Genomic DNA, 18,649 nt, shown 5'->3' with positions numbered 1-18,649 from the left:
CACAGACTTTGATATAAAAGTCAAGGTGCATTGGCTGGAACGAGAAATAGCCCTATGGGCCCATTAATGGGGGTCGATCCTAGACCGCTAGCGCATCAGGTGGGCACTTTATGACTGGTTTAATTAAAGGCATACTGTCACGGATTTAAGGACCTTATTTCTCTAAAAATGGATAATAAATGAAAATTACATTAATTGTTGGAAACCAAATTTAGCTATCGCATCACCTTAACTGAACCACGATGGAGTGAAATCCATGTCATCCCTCTCGGCAATTTTAGTTTTTGAATTATGGACCATTGCCATAATTCAATTATTTTTACAAAATGTCATTAATAAATGGAGTATGGTGGTTATGAAGATGGTTAAATCAAGTACATTTAGGGATAAATCAATTTATTGTTGTTCAGGTAATACTTTGTTAGACCATTAAATAGGTCAGTGGTCTGTGACAATATGCCTTTAAGCCGCTGAAAAGATTCATTGCTGGTAGTTGAAAAGCGTAGCGGGTTTTCTCTGAAGACTATATGTCAGAATTGTCAAAAGATTGACATTCAATAGCCGGTGATTAAAAAATTAAATCAAATTGCTCTAGTGCTGTCGTTAAATGAAAGCAAACTTTGAACAATAATACTCTTCAACGGCCACACAGCCATCGCCGTCCATATATGGATGGGTTGGCAACACGTGTGTGCGTATCCTGTTTGAAATGTGTTACTCGTCACAAACAAACACATTACTTTTAAGTCAACAGTCATTAATAAATTAAAGATACGGTCTCGGCTATACTTCATTGGTTCTTGGCAACCAATCAGAATAGTCATTAATTAATTTGACCGTTAACATCAGTAAGTCTTTATACCGTCGAACCCCTGCGTGTGCTGTAACCTCACCGTGGTGCAGGGGTGTAACATTCTCTTTGAGAATGGCCAATACAGCACAAAATTTTGAGTGAAATTCAGTATCCGTAAAATTCTGTGATATTTGTGTTTTTGCACAGTTCTTTACACTGTTTTTGTTTAAGTCTTGAATTTTTATATTGATATTGATCATCACTTTATTTATTTGCATTACCATAGTTTGACATCCAATAGCCGATGTGTTTTTTGTGCTGGGGTGTCGTTAAACATTAATTCATTTATTTATTTATTTATTTATACCGTCGAGAGGGCGGGCCATAGCCAAGTGGTAAAGCGCTCGCTTGATGCGCGGTTGGTCTGGGATCGACCCCCGTCGGTGGGATCATTTGGCTATTTCTCATTCCAGCCAGAGCACCACGACAGTGAAACATGAGTCTGTGACTTTGAAATGGTGAAATACCCTCTAAAAATAGACTAAAACTCGACTCCATAACTGTTACTTCTCAGACGCGCGTGCATTTTTAAAAATATGAGAAATGTATTTTGTGATATTAACTTTTCAAATGTACGAAAATGTATAATCTAAACAATAAAATCTAAGTACAGTATGATTTCAGTTATCAAAAACGGCTCTAATAGTGAAACATATGCCTTAGTGTTTAAAAACTAGGGTATGTCCCGTTAAGGGGCGAAGCGTGGTCATGTTACATGTTAGGCCCAGTATATTATTGTGCATTCTGAAACTGAGAAGCGGACAGCTATTTTATTGGTCTGGGCTCCGTTCCACGAAACGATGTTAGCCCTAAGATTACCGTAAGCTCATAGCTACCCTATGCACTTAAGTTGATCTTAGGGCTAAGATCGCTTCGTGGAACGGGGCCCTGGAACCCATTTGACAAAACATCGTAAGTTTACGTCTGCGACTAGCAGTTATATTGGACGGACGTGTTTGGCGTCTATTTCAAACAAAAAATTACATGATTACAGAAGATGGAGCATTTTAAGGACAAAAGAAAATGACATACGTGTACTTTTAACTGTATTTATTGTACTATAATAGTAATAACAATTGTGGTTTAGTCGTAAATTTATGTTTACGTGGAAAACTAGGCTTACGATGTTTTGTGAAATGGGGCCCTGTGTTAGAAAATAATACAAACATAGCAACAGATATGTAAGATGATTGGAGGCAGTTGGCAGCCAGCCAGACAAACAGACAGACAGACAGACATACATATAATATATTAACGTCACACATTATGTACATCACATATTATATACAAAATAAAACAACTATAAAAATACATAAGCCATTCACTATGTAATCATGAAAGAGAGTATAGTTAAATAATATTAGTGTGTACAATTAAAATAACAGGAAGTTTGTTTTGTTTAATGACACCACTAGAGCACATTGTTTAATTAACAATCGGCTAATTTGCTAATTCTGACATCAGAGGAAACCAGCTACATGTATATCTTTCCAATAGCTGAAAGAGAGTTCGTGTCTTTATTAACAGTGGTTGTGTTTGTATTTTGCATTAGTGTGACTGCAACTTTAACAGTTTTCAAATCATAACAACACAGAAAGACCTATAGGCAGTACTAAACCAAATAACGTCCGGCTGGGTCAAAGTTCGAGGTGCACCGAAATTTTGATAAAGAAGTTAATGTGATTGGTGATAAATGTGAGTGTGTTGGTTGTATAAAAAAAATGGTTTCATCTGGGCAAAATATTTATGCAATTTTATTTCATCTAGTACCACTGTGACAAGTAAACATGTTCTTGAAACATGTATGGGGTACCTGTAAAAAAAAACCTCGAATTTTGTGCGGAACTAGGGTAATCATAGACGCTACCCGTTATCTCAGCTTGACCCCCAATATTTTTTTTCTAATTCACCTTAAGGGTGAGGAGAGGCGGTAGTATTTATATCCGTGGTGTTTATGTCGACTGATACGCTGCAGGTAGGAGCTTTAGCCACATATGTTACTATTGTCGTCTATGGGATTTGATTTAGCAGTATACACGCGGAAAACCCGCTAGAGGCAGGCGTGCGCTGTTGTCCTCGTAATTAAAACTTACACCTCGTGGTCCGCGATCAACATGGTAAACGGTGTGAAGTCCTGTTCCGACCCGGAGTCGGCCTTCTATTAAAACAGCAGAGACAGAGAAAGAGCTTTATACTGTTACTATTTACTGGTCTAAACTCGTCATGAAGTCACTTGTACTCAGTCTGTTGTTGGTATTTGTGTTGCTCAGTGTTACGTGTAAGTATATTAGTTCATTTTCATCAAACGTATACCGATGAAATGGCATAATCTTATATATAAAATGATGCTAAAACTAATATAAAAACATATTATTAAGTTTTAAAACAATACAACTCTCAAATGTTGGGTTTTTAAAAAATTGTTTGTAAATGTACAAGTTTCTTTACAACTTCCCATCGCATTATATAGATTAAACCTCATTTATAATAGAGGGATGAAGAAGGAAATGTTATATTTAAAGGGACATTCCTGAGTTTGTTGCATTGTAAGATGTTTCCGACTAATAAAATATGTCTACGATTAAACTTACATATTAAATATATTTTCTTGTTTAGAATATCAGTGTGTGTGTATTCAATGTGTTTCTGGTCGTCTTAAAGGGACATTCCTGAGTTTGCTGCACGTTTTAAGATGCTACCGTCTAACAAAGACTTTTTAACGATTGTAATTACATATCAAATATATTTTTCTGCACAATATATTAGTGGATGTATATTAAACGTGTTTCTGATCGTTCTAATATTTGTACTAGGTTAAATTTCATGTTATGTACAAAAATATAATTTTTTGATACGTACGAAATTATTTTAAGACAAAATCCAGTTTGGGCTTCTTACAAATATTAAGACGACCAGAAATGCACTGAATATACAGACACTGATATTCTAAACCAGAAAATGTATTTAATATGTAAATTTAATCGTAGAAGTATTTTATTAGTCGGAAACATCTTACAATGCAGCAAACTCAGGAATGTCCCTTTAATATTTATAAGAAGCCCCATCTGGATTTTGTCTTCAAATAATTTCGTACGTACGAAACAATATTTTTTTAGAAATAAAATGAAAATTAACATAGTACAAATATTAGAACGATCAGAAACACGTTTAATATACAGCCAAGAACTATATTTAATATGTAAGTTTAATCGTAGAAATATTTTATTAGCCGATAACATCTTAAAACATTGCAGCAAACTCAGGAATGTCCCTTTAACGATGTACTCAACACATTTCATTTACGGTTATATGGCATCGGACATATAGTTAAGGACCACACAGATACTGAGGGAGGAAACCTGCAGTCGCCACTTCATGGGCTACTCTTTTCGATTAGCAGCAAGGGATCTTTTAATGCACCATCACATAGACATGACAGCACATGCCACGGCCTTTGATGTACCAGTCGTGGTGCACTGGCTGGAGCGAGAAATAGCCCAATGGGCTCACTGACGGGAATCTATCTCAAACCGACCGCGCTTTACCATTGGGCTACGTAACAGAGGGGTGAAGACAAAATCTATTGGCTGGAACGAGATATAACCCAATGGGCGGAAAATGTTCTTAAATAGAAATACCCAGAAACTCATTTTCAGTGTTATAGTGTGACAGAGTATACATATATACTGTACACTTGTTTTCTTTTATCATATATATATATATATATATATATATATATATATATATATATATATATATATATATATATATATATATATATATATATATATATATATATGTTATATATATATATATATATATATATGATGTTTGTCAGTCATCGAGTAAAAAGCTTTGGCGCTTTACTTCGCTCAACAGCATATTCGCTGAAGAGCAGAACCGAAACAATTTCAAACGACCTACTTGCCCACCTGCGGTGTACAACTGTGTACGTCAAATCTGTATGTGTAAATCGCTGGCACAAGCTGCTGTATAGTATGTAATCAGTTTTGTATGTGATTTTTATATATGTTCTATGGATCTCTGATCTGAAATAAAAATATTATTATTATTATTATTATTATTAACGTTTGACATTAGATAGCCGATTAGTAATCAATCAATGTGCTCCAGTGATGTTGTTAAACAAAACAAATATATTTATCTACCCTTAGCCTGTCTCAGTGTCTCTCTGTCTTTTTATCTCTCTGTAATTCTCTTCTTCTACCATATCGTTCTCTCTCTCTCTCTCTCTCTCTCTCTCTCTCTCTCTCTCTCTCTCTCTCTCTCTCTCTCTCTCTCTCTCTCTCTCTCTCTCTCTCTCTCTCTCTCTATATATATATATATATATATATATATATACTCTTATAAAAGTAGGGGAACTCTAATAAGAATTTACAATAGCCAAAATTGTAAGGTATATTAGCTGTGGGTTATATGATAATAGTGAATTAATTGGGCAAACATTACAACCGGTAGTTCAGTATTACAGTAGGTTTTATGACCACCAAAGATCTTGAAGGACGATTGGGGTCAGAAGTGAAATTTTAAAGTTGACGGGTTTTTTTATCAGTAAATCGCAAATTCAAACAATAAAAATGACTAAAAACAAAACAATAACAACTATATGATCAACAGAATGAAAAATATTGACACAAATAATGTTCCACAGTGGTCAAAACGTATGTTCGGTCTAATAGTTGATATTAACATTAATATTTCAGGCTCCCCTACTTTTTTTGAAGAGTAAGATATATATATATATATATATATATATATATATATATATATATATATATATATATATATATATATATTAAGTCATTTACTTTCTTCTTCTTTTTTTTTTTTTTTACAGCTAACGCCATCTCCTGGGGTAAATATCGCTGCGGCCCTACATGTGCAATTTATTGTGCGTGCGGCCGTGTGATGAAGAACGGTTGTCCGACGTGCACCTGCAAACCGTGTACAGGTTTGTAAGAACAATGACAAGACTTAAGAGCGTCATAGATTAGACCGCGATTCCACGGCAATCGCGCAGACGTAGCCCAATCGTAAAGCGCTAGCTTGATCGCGGTCGGTCTGGGATCGATCCCCGTCGGTGGGCCCATTGGACTATTTCTCGTTCCAGCCAGTGCACCACGACTGGTATATCACAGACCGTGGTATGTGCTATCCTGTCTGCACATTTGCATACATAATCAGATACACATAGAGACACGGACGAACACACACACACACACACGCACACACACGCACACGCACGCACACACGCACGCGCGTAAACATGCATCCATTCTTGCATCCATCCATCTATCCGGGGCGGGACGTAGTCCAATGGTAAAGCGTTTGCCTGATGCGCGGTCGGTCTAGGATCGATCCTCGTCGGTGTACCCATTGGACTATTTGTCGTTCCAGCCAGTGCACCACGAGTGGTATGTACTGTCTTGTCTATGGGATGATGCATACAAAACATCCCTTTCTACTAATGGAAAAATGTAGCAGGTTTTCTCTCAAAGACAATCAGTGTGCTCTAGTGGTGTCGTTAAACAAAACAAAGTTTAACTTTATTACTGATCTGATTCTCATTATTGTTGTGTTCGATTGTTTTGCGTAACAGAAATTTAATAATTGACGACAGGTGTGTATTTTGTGTAAAGACCGGCCTCGGTGGCGTCGTGGTTAGGTCATCGGTCTACAATCTGGTAGGTACTGGGTTCGGATCCCAGTCGAGGCATGGGTTTTTTAATCCAGATACCGACTCCAAACCCTGAGTGAGTGTTCCGCAAGGCTCAATGGGTAGGTGTAAACCACTTGCACCGACCAGTGATCCATAACTGGTTCAACAAAGGTCATTGTCTGTGCTATCCTGCCTGTGGGAAGCGCAAATAAAAGATCCCTTGCTGGTAATCGGAAAGAGTAGCTCATGTAGTGGCGACAGCGGGTTTCCTCTCAAAATCTGTGTGGTCCTTAGCCATATGTCTGACGCCATATAGCCGTAAATAAAATGTGTTGAGTGCGTCGTTAAATAAAACATTTTATTTTTTGTGTGTAAAGGTAATTAAAAATGATATCAATTTATTAAACTGATATGTTTGCATTTTGCTTTAGTAAATGATGTTATTATATTATGAGTTTAGGCGAGACTGCAATTTTAAAACAATTTTCTTTTTTTTTTCTTTCTTTTTTCAGTTCCTCGCTATAAAAGATGTCTGCCTGTATGTAAAATTGGTTGTCTGTGTGGAAATGTCGTTGTAAACGGCTGTAAAATCTGCAAGTGTAAACCGTGTAACAAGGGTTAATTCAGGTAGGAAGAAACTGTTTTCTTTAAAAGAGCTCTATATTATATACTCTGTGAAAAAAGAAACGCATAGGTGATAGGGAAAGAAGAAAAGTGTTTGATTTTACAAAATATCGGTTTTTTGTACAATGTTGCTGAATGACCATGTTAGTTAATGTTCCTGGAATGGGACAGCATGACTAAATGCACCCTAAAACAAATTTAACGCACGTTGTAGCACGTTGTGCAACAATTGCAGGAAATCGGCGTGAAATGGCCAGATTTTGGCGAATGCACGTGAAACTCGGGGAAAAGACGAAAACGCCTCCAATAGCAAGAACATTGTCACATACTCATGTTACATTTGACTGTGATACGATCATAAATAACTAAATTATGCCACTTTGTATTAAAGAGATAATTCCATGAATATTTCGCCTATGCGTTTCGTTTTTGATAGAGTATATTATTAATATTTAAAGACACAATCTCTAGATATTTTCCACAATCAAATACCCAGTCATGAGTATGATATTAATGTTTAAAGACACATTTCAGGCGAGTGTGCAGAGGGAGAGTTTCAGGGGTTGAAACCCTCACTGCTTAAGCACCTGCCCCCCCCCCCCCCCAGTATATTTTCAAGGCGAGCCTCTATAAACATCGCTAGCGACGGTCTAGAACCCCCAATAAAATTGCTGCTCACAGCCTGCATTTTGTGAGTCATTGCAAATGACGACTGTGATTTGGTTTTCTTTAGTGCTGTTGACGATCAGTGTTAAAATACTCAGAGATCCGCGAAGTCACATTTGATTAAACAAGCCTCTTTCTTAAAGGGACATTCCCGAGTTTGCTGCATTGTAAAATGTTTCCGACTAATAAAATATTTCTGCGATTAAACTTACATATTAAATATATGTTCTTGTTTAGAATATCAGTGTCGGTATATTCAAAGTGTTTCTGGTCGTCTTAATATCTGTAAGAAGCCCAAACTGAATTTTGTCTTCAAATAATTTTGTACGTACCAAAATTTTTTTTTTTTAAAAAGGAAATGAAATTTAACCTAGTACAAATATTAGAATGATCAGAAACACGTTTAATATACAGCCATTAATATTTTTTGCAGAAAAATATATTTGATATGTAATTACAGTCGTTACAAAGTCTCTGTTAGTCGATAACATCTTAAAACAAACAGCAAACACAGGAATGTTTCTTTAAGATACTCAAAGATGGTGCATTTATCTTTTCCCGAAATGTCATCCATGGTGTTTGTCAGGTTGATAAAACCCCAACCCACCCCCCCCCCCAACACCTCCCCCCCAAAAGAACAAAAAAAAAACCCCAACCAAACCCCTCAACAAAACAAACAACAAAAAAGCCTAAGAACTACCCCAAATCACACACACAAAACAAAACAAAACAAACAACAATGTCAAAAATCTCCACCGAAATAAAACAACCACACACCCCCAAAAAAAAACCCCAACCCAACACCCCAACCCCCCCCCCCCCCAATTTATTTTTAATAAAACAGAACAAAAACAAAACAAACACAAAAAACTCCACAAAACAAACAAAAACAATAACAACAACCACAAAACAAAAACACACACAAAAACACACAAACCTGTCATAAACAATATTCGTTCTTTTTTGTTGAATACGGTATATGTGTAGTTATTATTCTTCATCTAGGACTCTCGCGGGAACCACTAATTGCGCCAAATGGCATCACTTTACAATCTTGATATTCGTGTTTCAATTAAGCAAACATTACATGTGGGAATTTTAAGAAATGCAACTATAGCGAATGCGCCTTTTAAACCTCATCCAGCCAGTACATCACGACTGGTACATCAAAGACCGTGGTATGTGCTATCCTGTCTATGGGATGGTGCATATAAAAGATGCCTTGCTGCTAATCGAGAAGTGGCGACAGCGGGTTTTCTCCCTCAATATCTGTGTGGTCCTTAACCATATGTCCGACGCCATATAACCGTAAAAACCGGCCTCGGTGGCGTCATGGTTAGGCCATCGGTCAACAGGCTGGTAGGTACTGGGTTCGGATCCCAGTCGAGGCATGGAATTTTTAATCCAGATACCGACTTCAAACCCTGAGTGAGTGCTTCGCAAGGCGCAATGGGTAGGTGTAAACCACTTGCACCGACCAGTGATCCATATCTGGTTCAACAAAGGTCATTGTTTGTGCTATCCTGCCTGTGGGAGCGCAAATAAAAGATCCCTTGCTGCTAATCGGAAAGAGTAGCCCATGAAGTGGCGACAGCGGGTTTCCTCTCAAAATATGTGTGGTCCTTAACCATATGTCTGACGCCATATAACCGTAAATAAAATGTGTTGAGTGTGTCGTTAAATAAAACATTTCTTTCTTTTTTATATAACCGTACATAAAATGTGTTGAGTGCGTCGTTAAATGAAACATTTCCTTCTTCCATAAACCTCTATCAAGGGGAGCTAACCCAGATAACCTTTTACAGTGTGTCTGTATAGCCTACTAAATGGACACAAGAACATACATGCATGTTATTTCCGTGTTATTCCAGATGCAGACCACGTGACAAACTGATGACGTCGAAAGAATAACGACCGAGATAAAAAATAAAAATAGAAATAGAAATTATTATATTTTTGTGTTTTTATTTTAATTTAACATCCAATAACCGATGTGTGTCTTTGTGCTGGGGTGTTGTTAATCATTCATTCATTCATTCATTCATTCATTCATTCATTCATTCATTCATTCATTCATTCATTCATTCATCCATCCATCCATCCATCCATTCATTCATTCATTCATTCATTCATTCATCCATCCATCCATTCATTCATTCATTCATTCATTCATTCATCCATCCATCCATTCTATACTGATGGAAAGAAGTAAGGGAACATACTACATTTTAGGTCAAATTAATTCTCTACTATTGTAGTTAAGTCTGTATAAAATACAAAGGTTTATTATGTAACATTTAGTGAAATATCTTAAAATATCAGTGAAATAAAAGTGTTATCAGTCATTTCACTATTTCACTCTAAAATGTGTTATCGTCACTGTAGAAAATGTTATCTTCACTGTAAGAAAACCGGAACTATTTTGCCGCTGGCATTTTAAAAATAAATTTAAATTGCTAAAAGTTATATAATAAATAGAAACTTTCATGTTTTTTGTCAAATATGATTTATATCTCATCTCGTGAAGTTTGCAATCGTATCACACTAAAAAAAAAACCCATGAAATATCCTCTATATAACGTGGGACTAATATAATGGGGTTGAATGTCAGTAACCTGGTTGGGTTTCTGATATCACAGATGCGGGTTTTGGTTGCAGTCAACATTTTCTCTTGCTCTTTATGTTCCCTTATTTCTATCCACCGTCACACTCTACTTTAAAGAAAGAAATGTTTTATTTAACGACGCACTCAACACATTTTATTTACGGTTATATGGCGTCAGGCATATGGTTAAGGACCACACAGATTTTGAGAGGAAACCCGCTGTCGCCACTACATGGGCTACTCTTCCGATTAGCAGCAAGGGATCTTTTATTTGTGCTTCCCACAGGCAGGATAGCACAAACCATGGCCTTTGTTGAACCAGTTATGGATCACTGGTCGGTGCAAGTGGTTTACACCTACCCATTGAGCCTTGCGGAGCACTCACTCAGGGTTTGCAGTCGGTATCTGGATTAAAAATTCCATGCCTCGACTGGGATCCGAACCCAGTACCTACCAGCCTGTAGACCGATGACCTGACACGACGCCACCGAAGCCGGTCAAAGTTACAATACAGTGAAAGAAGAGTCTGTGACGTTAAAACCGGGAAATATCCTTAAAAATAGACTAGAGCTCGAATCAATAAACCGCTACTTCTCAGACGAACGTGCGTTTTTAAAAATATAAAACATGTATTTTCTGGTATTAGAAACACCAGGATGACCAGAAACACTTCGGTTGTACGGAAATAGATAATCTAAAGAATAAAATATAAGTAATGTTTGATTTCAGTGATCATAAACGGTTCTGATAGTGAAAACAATATGCTGTAGTGTTTAAAAACTAGGGTTTGTCCCTTTAATCGAGCATGTTAACAACATGTGGCTTTAAACAATAGGGGTGGGACGTAGCTCAGTGGTACAGACCGTGGTATGTACTATCCTGCCTGTGGGATGGTGCATATAAAAGATCCATTGCAGCTAATCGAAAAGAGTAGCCCTTGAAGTGGCGACAGCAGGTTTCCTCTCTCAGTATCCGTGTGTGGTCCTTAACCATATGTCCGACGCCATATAACCGTAACTAAAATGTGTTGAGTGCGTCGTTAAATAAAACATTTCCTTCCTTCCATATAACCGTAAATAAAATGTGTTGAGTGCGTCGTTAAATAAAACATTTCCTTCCTTTCTTTAAACAATATTAAAAACTGCTCCTACCAAAACTGTAACAAGGGATATTTTATACACAGTTTCCTATATACAGGGTAATATATTGGGAGCCATCACATTGTCTGTGGGTCAGGTTATGGGTCGACACAGGCGGGTGTGCAGTGGGGAGTGGGTTGTTTTATTTTATTTGTTTTTAATTTTTATTTTTAGGGGGTCTAGAATCAAGAAAATATTTTATATACATATTAGCACAGGACAGAACATACCACGGCCTTTGATATACCATTCGTGTGGCACTGGTTGGAACGGGGAAACAACAGTCAGACAATGGTTCCACTGGGAAGGTTCGTTCGTCGAACGAGCGTGAATGAATGAATGAATGAATGAATGAATGAACGAACGAACCTTCCCAGTGGTCCCATTGTCTGACTGTTGTTGGCCCGTTCCAACCAGTGCCACACGAATGGTATATCAAAAGCCGTGGTACGTTCTGTTCTCATTAATTCTAATGTTAGGCGAGATGGTAACTTTAAAAGTTTTGTAATTACCTGTAACCGTGCGATATTTTAGCTTTAACAGTCTTGTAATGACGTGTACACGTGTGAGGCATAGTAAAATGGCAATGTTATGCGATATTGTAGCTTTAACAGTCTTGTAATGACCTGTAAATGTATGACAGACATAATTAAAAGTGACACCTCGAAGTCCAGAGTCAACATGCTCAACGGTGTGAAGTCCTGTTCCGACCCGGGGAATATCACCTAGAGAGAAAGCGAGAGACAGAGAGCGACAGAGAGCGGGATATTTGTACTATTATATTTACTACACTCGACATGTCACTTGCACTCAGTCTGTTGTTGGTATTTGTGTTACTGGGTGTTACGTGTAAGTATAATTAATTGCATTAGTCTTTTCGTGAAAGAAAGAAAGAAAGAAAGAAATGTTTTATTTAACGATGCACTCAACACATTTTATTTACGGTTATATGGCGTCAGACATATGGTTAAGAACCACACAGATATTGAGAGAGGAAACCCGCTGTCGCCACTTCATGGGCTACTCTTTTCGTTTAGCAGCAAGGGATCTTTTATATGCACCATCCCAGAGACAGAATAGCAAATACCACGGCCATTGATATGCCAGTCGTGGTGCCCTGGCTGGAGCGAGAAATAGCCCAATGGGCCCACTGACGGGGATCGATCCCAAACCGTTCGCGCTTTACCATTGTAGCTACGTAATAGAGGGATGAAGACAAAATCCATTGGCTGGAACGAGATATAACCTAATGGGTGGAAAATGTTCAGATAGAGATACCCATAAACGCATTTTCAGGGTTATTTTATGTTATATATTGTGGATCGGGAATCGATCCCAGACCGACCGCGCATCGAGTGAGCGCTTTACCACTGGGCTACGTCCCGCCCCTTAGTCTTTCCGTGAAGTATTCCATTAAAAATAGTGTTTTCAATATGTCTGTATTGTTTACTTCCCTTTGACTGCCATGTGCAGATATTCGATCTTTAAAGGGACATTCCTGAGTTTGCTGCAATGTTTAAGATGTTATCGACTAACATAAGCTTTTTAACGACTGTAATTACATATCAAATATATTTGTCTGCATAAAATATTAGTGGCTGTATATTAAACGTGTTTCTGATCGTTCTAATATTTGTACTAGGTTAAATTTCATTTTATTTCCTAAAATATATGTTTTTCGTATGTACGAAATTATTTTAAGACAAAGTCCAGTTTGGGCTTCTTACAAATATTAAGAAACCAGAAACACATTGAATATACAGACTTTGATATTCTACACAAGCAAATATATTTAATATGTAAGTTTAATCGTAGACATATTTTATTAGTCTGAAACATCTTACAATGCAGCAAACTCAGGAATGTCCCTTTAACTGCGGTGAACGGTTTTGTTGTTCAGATTACATTTGTAAAACCGTCTTGTGAGTGGCAGTCCTCCTATAGGAAAAGTAAGAATGGCCAGGCTCGGCGTAGCATGGGGGGTGGGGGGGGTGGGGGGGGAACTGAATAAAAAAATATTGTTGGTAGTAAATCTTAAGGCAGATATTAAGTTTACTTGTAGAATGCAGGAAACTGCATTTCAGGACATTTATTTTTCAAAATGTTATGGGATCTTTTATATGCACTTTTCCACAGACAAGAAAACACATACAACGGCCTTTGGCCAGTTGTGGTACACTTGATGGAACGAGAGAGAAAAAAAACACCCAATCAGTTGAATGGATCCTCCGAGGTAGTTCGATCACGCAACCGATCGAGCTAAATTCCGCGCCATTTTCATGATTTTGTAATATAGACAAGATGATACCAGTTCTTGTTAAAGGGACATTCCTGAGTTTGCTGCAACTTTTAAGATGTTATCAACTAACAGAGCCTTTTTAACGATTGTAATTACATATCAAATATATTTTTCTGCGTAAAATATTAGTGGCTGTATATTAAACGTGTTTCTGGTGCTTCTAATATTTTTACAGAGTTAAATTTCATTTTATTTCCTAAAATATTATTTTTTCGTACGTACGAAATTATTTGAAAACAGAATCCAGTTTGGGCTCCTCACAAATATTAAGACGACCAGAAACACATTGACTATACAGACACTGATATTCTAAACAAGAACATATATGTAATATGTAAGTTTAATCGTAGAAATATTTTATTAGTTGGAAACATCTTATAATACAGCAAAGTCAGAAATGTCCCTTTAATTGTGACACCATTTTAAGAGAGAGGGGCGCTTGCTTGATGCACGGTCGGTTTGGGATCGATCCCTGTCAGTGGGCCCATTGGGCTATTTCTCGCTCCAGCCAGTGCAGCACGACTGGTACATCAAAGGCCGTGGTATGTGCTACCCTGTCTATAGGACAGTGCATACAAAAGATCCATTGCTGCTAATCGAAAAGAGTAGCCCATGAGGTGGCGACAGCGGGTTTCCTCCCTCAATATATATGTTGTCCTTAACCATATGTCTGATGCCATATAACCGTAAATAAAATGTGTTGAGGGCGTTGCTAAATAAAACATTTCCTTCCTTCCAGTTTAAGAGTGTGTTTTTTATTTTTTTTTTATTAAAAAAACCGTGTTCTGATATTTAAGGTTCCATTTATTAAAACTGAAAGACGTTTTTAAATATTTATTTTGTTGTCAGTGCTTTTTATTAAAATGTTTTTTATTTTTGTGTTGTAAAATTTAGTAAAATTACAGAAAAGTACATTAATAACGAACACGCTCACAACGAACAACTGCATAGAACGAACTGATTGTAAAGTCCCGTTTTATCTCCCTATACATTAATAACCAACTTATACAAATGTGTACAACGAACTACTGCATAGAACGAACTGATCGTAAAGTCCCGTTTTATCTCCCTATACATTAATAACCAACTTATACAAATGTGTACAACGAACTACTGCATAGAATGAACTGATCGTAAAGTCCCGTTTTATCTCCCTATACATTAATAACCAACTTATACAAATGTGTACAACGAACTACTGCTATAACGAACTAACCTGTTCGTTATAAGAGTACTTTATTGTATATTCAAACAGCAAATCGACTACACAGAGACTGCACTTGTGGAAGAAGTTAGAGACAGGTAGGTGATGGGGTTGACACCTTAGAAGACAGAGTTGGAGGAAACTGATAGAAAAAAACATATGATAGATTGAAAAAGATTGAATTTGACAGTGTTCTATATTAAGATAATGAGAACGAAAGGCAGAGGGTGATAGATGAGAAAGTGTGTGTGTGTGTGTGAGTGTGTGTATGTGTGTGTGTGTGTGTGTGTGTGTGTGTGTGTGTGAGAGTATGTGTGTGTGTGGGTGTGTGTGGGTGTGAGAGAATGTGTGTATGTGTGTGTGAGTGTGAGTGTGTGTGTGTGTATGTGTGTGTGTGTGTGTGTGTGTGTGAGATAGAGTGTGTGTGAGAGTGCGTATGTATGTGTGAGTGTGTGTGTGTATGTGAGTGTGTATGGGAGTGTGAGTGTGTGTGTGAGTGTGTGTGTATGTGTTTGTAAGTGTGTGTCTGTGTATGTGTGTGTGAGTGCGAGTGTGTGTGTGTGTATGTGTGTGTGTGTGAGTGTGTATGTGTGTGTGAGTGTATGTGTGTGTGAGTGTGTGTATGTGTGTGAGTGTGTATGTGAGTGTGTGTGTATGTGAGTGCGTGTGTGTATGTATGTATGTGAGTGTGTGTGTGTATGTGTGTGTGTGTGTGTGTGAGTGTGTGTTTGTGTGTGTGTGTGTATGTGAGTGTGCGTGTGTGAGAGTGTGTGTGTGTGTGTGAGTGAGTGTGTGTGTATGTGTATGTGTGTGTGTGTGAGTGTGTGTATATGTGTGTGTGTGTATGAGTGTGTATGTGTGTGTGAGTATGTGTGTGTGTGTGAGTGTGTATGTGAGTGTTAGTGTGTGTGTGTGTATGTGTGTGTGTGTGAGTGTGTGTGTGTGAGTGTGAGTGTGAGTGTGTATTTGTGTGTGTGTGTGTGTATGTGTATGTGTATGTGTGAGTGTGTGTGTGTGTGAGTTTGTGTGTTTATGTGTATGTGTATGTGTATGCCCGCATGTATGTATCTGTAAGTATTTGTGTATGTTTTTATTTGTATGTGTGTATTAGTGTATGTATACTGAGAGTATCTGTATGTGTATTTGTGTGTATATTCGTGTGCATGTATGTATATGTGTATTAGTATGCATGTGCAATCCACCATACGAATATAATAGTTTTTAACATTCAATACGGTTACAGCCACCTGAACAGATAGTACAACTTTAATATAGTTCAACGTATAAAATGTATTAATTATAACACCTTTTCAAAAACCACTCAGTGAACCAAGGAATTACTTTTAACATAATACATGTAACACAATACCCTCACATTAAAGGAACAGATAGCTAACTAATTTCTCCTGACATTAAAGGAACGACGATGGCCAGCGGAAGTCAGTCCAGAAATCTCCGAACTAATTCTCCTGACATGAAAGGAACAGCGATGGGCCAGCGGTGGTCCGTCTATAATTCATATATGAACTTTGTGGACGGTGCGAGATGACCGCGTACGACTGTGTTGACGGACAGATCCGGCCTCCACCGACCAATGTCGCTGCATAACCCGCATACCTTCCTCGTGCCAGTAGTGTTTAAAAGAAGAGCCAGCAAGCTCTATCGACAGTCTTTTCTCAACCACGAAAAGTTCCGGCCAACGGCAATCCAAGAATCAGCTACTTTGTTGACCCAGCCGGTCGTTATACCTTCTGACGAAAGTAAAACTGAACCATCCGACGATAACGTGAGGCAGATGCAGTTCCTGTGAACATTTTATCCCGAACCACGATCATCCTATCAGTTAACTCTGTAACGAGAACCCGGAGAAGAACTGAACTATACCTTGTGAAATGTGTAACTTATAACCTATTAAAATCTTCCTTAACTTGATCGATCTTCCGAGTTTATCAACCGTTGTACGAGTGTTTCACAACGCGCGCTCGTACAGCGACGACTATAAAAGAGTACTACCACTATACGAATCATCAGAGTGTCACTAACCATACGACTGGTAGTGGCACATACATTAAAGGGGCATATCCTAGCTTTTAAACACTAACGCCTATTTTTTGTACTATTATAACCTTTTTGATAACTGAAATCATACTTGACTTAGATTTTATTGTTTAGATTATCAATTTCCGTACATTCGAAGTGTTTTTGGTAATCCTAGTGTTTTTAATATCACAAAATGCACTTCTAATTTTTTTTAAAAACGCACGTGCGTCTGAGAAGTAACAGTTATGGAGTCTAGTTTTAGTCTATTTTTAGAGGGTATTTCAGCATTTCAAAATCACAGACTCATGTTTCACTCAATTGTAACTTTATCCAAATGTGTTACAGGTTTGTAGATTATCTAAACTGAGTGTTAATTTTCACAGGTTGAAAGTAGGGTATGTCCGTTCAATTGTGCATGTATATAATATCTATCGCTGCTAATGGAAATATGTAGTCGATGATCAATAAATCAACGTGCTCTGGTGGTACAGTGAAACAAAACAAACTTTATCAGGAATAGTTACGGGATGTAGCTCATTCGGTAGAGCACTACCTCGACGTGCTTTGTCGCAGGAACGAATCTCCCCAGTGGACCCATTGTCTGACGGTTTTCCCCGTCCCAACCAGTGCCAGACGAATGGTGTATCATGTCGTGGGATGTACTGTCCAGTCTGTGGTAAAATGCTTCTATAATCCATAAAAGATCCATTGTTAAAATTTGTTTTGTTTAATGACACCACTAGAACATATTGATTTAATAATCGTCGACTATTGGATGTCAAACATTTGGTAATTTTTACATATAGTCTTAGAGAGGAAACCCGCTACATTTGTTCATTAGTAGCAAGGGATCGTTTATATGTACCATCCTACAGACTGGATAGCACATACCACGGCCTTTGATATACCAGTCAAAGAGCATTGGCTGGAACGAGAAATAACTCTATGGGTCCATTAATGGGGATCGATCCTAGACAGCTCGCGCATCAGGTGGGCACTTTACGTCTGGTTTAATCAAGCCGCTAAAAAGATCCATTGCTGGTAGTTGAAAAGCGTAGCGGGTTTTCTCTGAAAAACTATATGTCAAAATTATCAAATGATTGATATCCAATAGCCGATGATTAAAAAATTAAATCAATGTGCTCTAGTGCTGTCGTTAAATGAAAACAAACTGAACAAGAATACCCTTCAACGGCCATCCAGCCATCGCCGTCCATATATGGATGGTGTCACGGTACATGCTCTTAAATTTGTTTCGCCTGTGGCGATTTTAATTGTGTTAGAGGGCCGTGTGCAGTTTATTGCCCGTAGCCCAGGTGGACAACTTGTTACGTAATACTTCGCACGATCGGACATTCCAATATGCACTTAGTCCAGCTGCGGAGGCCATGTGGCGAGTAGTTACGTAATACCTCTGCGAGTGCGGTTTTACAACCGTGATTTTGGCGACGATGGCGTCAGTAAGTCTGACGATCAGAGAGAAATAATACCGACTCTAGTAGAGTCAGACTATGAGATGATACGTGAGGTACCGCCTTG

General features: G+C 37.9%; 1 long non-coding RNA gene across 1 annotated transcript; it reads left to right on the top strand.

The window, feature by feature from the left end:
• The first annotated feature begins 2,970 nt into the window (after positions 1–2,970).
• On the top strand, positions 2,971–9,768 carry LOC121373540. Its single transcript, XR_005958089.1, has 4 exons — positions 2,971–3,131; positions 5,712–5,825; positions 7,046–7,160; positions 9,695–9,768. It is a non-coding gene; the product is annotated as an uncharacterized LOC121373540 (long non-coding RNA).
• Positions 9,769–18,649: the final 8,881 nt, after the last annotated feature.

The sequence above is a fragment of the Gigantopelta aegis genome, chromosome 5 (assembly GCF_016097555.1).
Source record: "Gigantopelta aegis isolate Gae_Host chromosome 5, Gae_host_genome, whole genome shotgun sequence".
NCBI lineage: Eukaryota > Metazoa > Mollusca > Gastropoda > Neomphalida > Peltospiridae > Gigantopelta > Gigantopelta aegis.
This window is presented reverse-complemented; position numbering and strand designations above follow the sequence as displayed.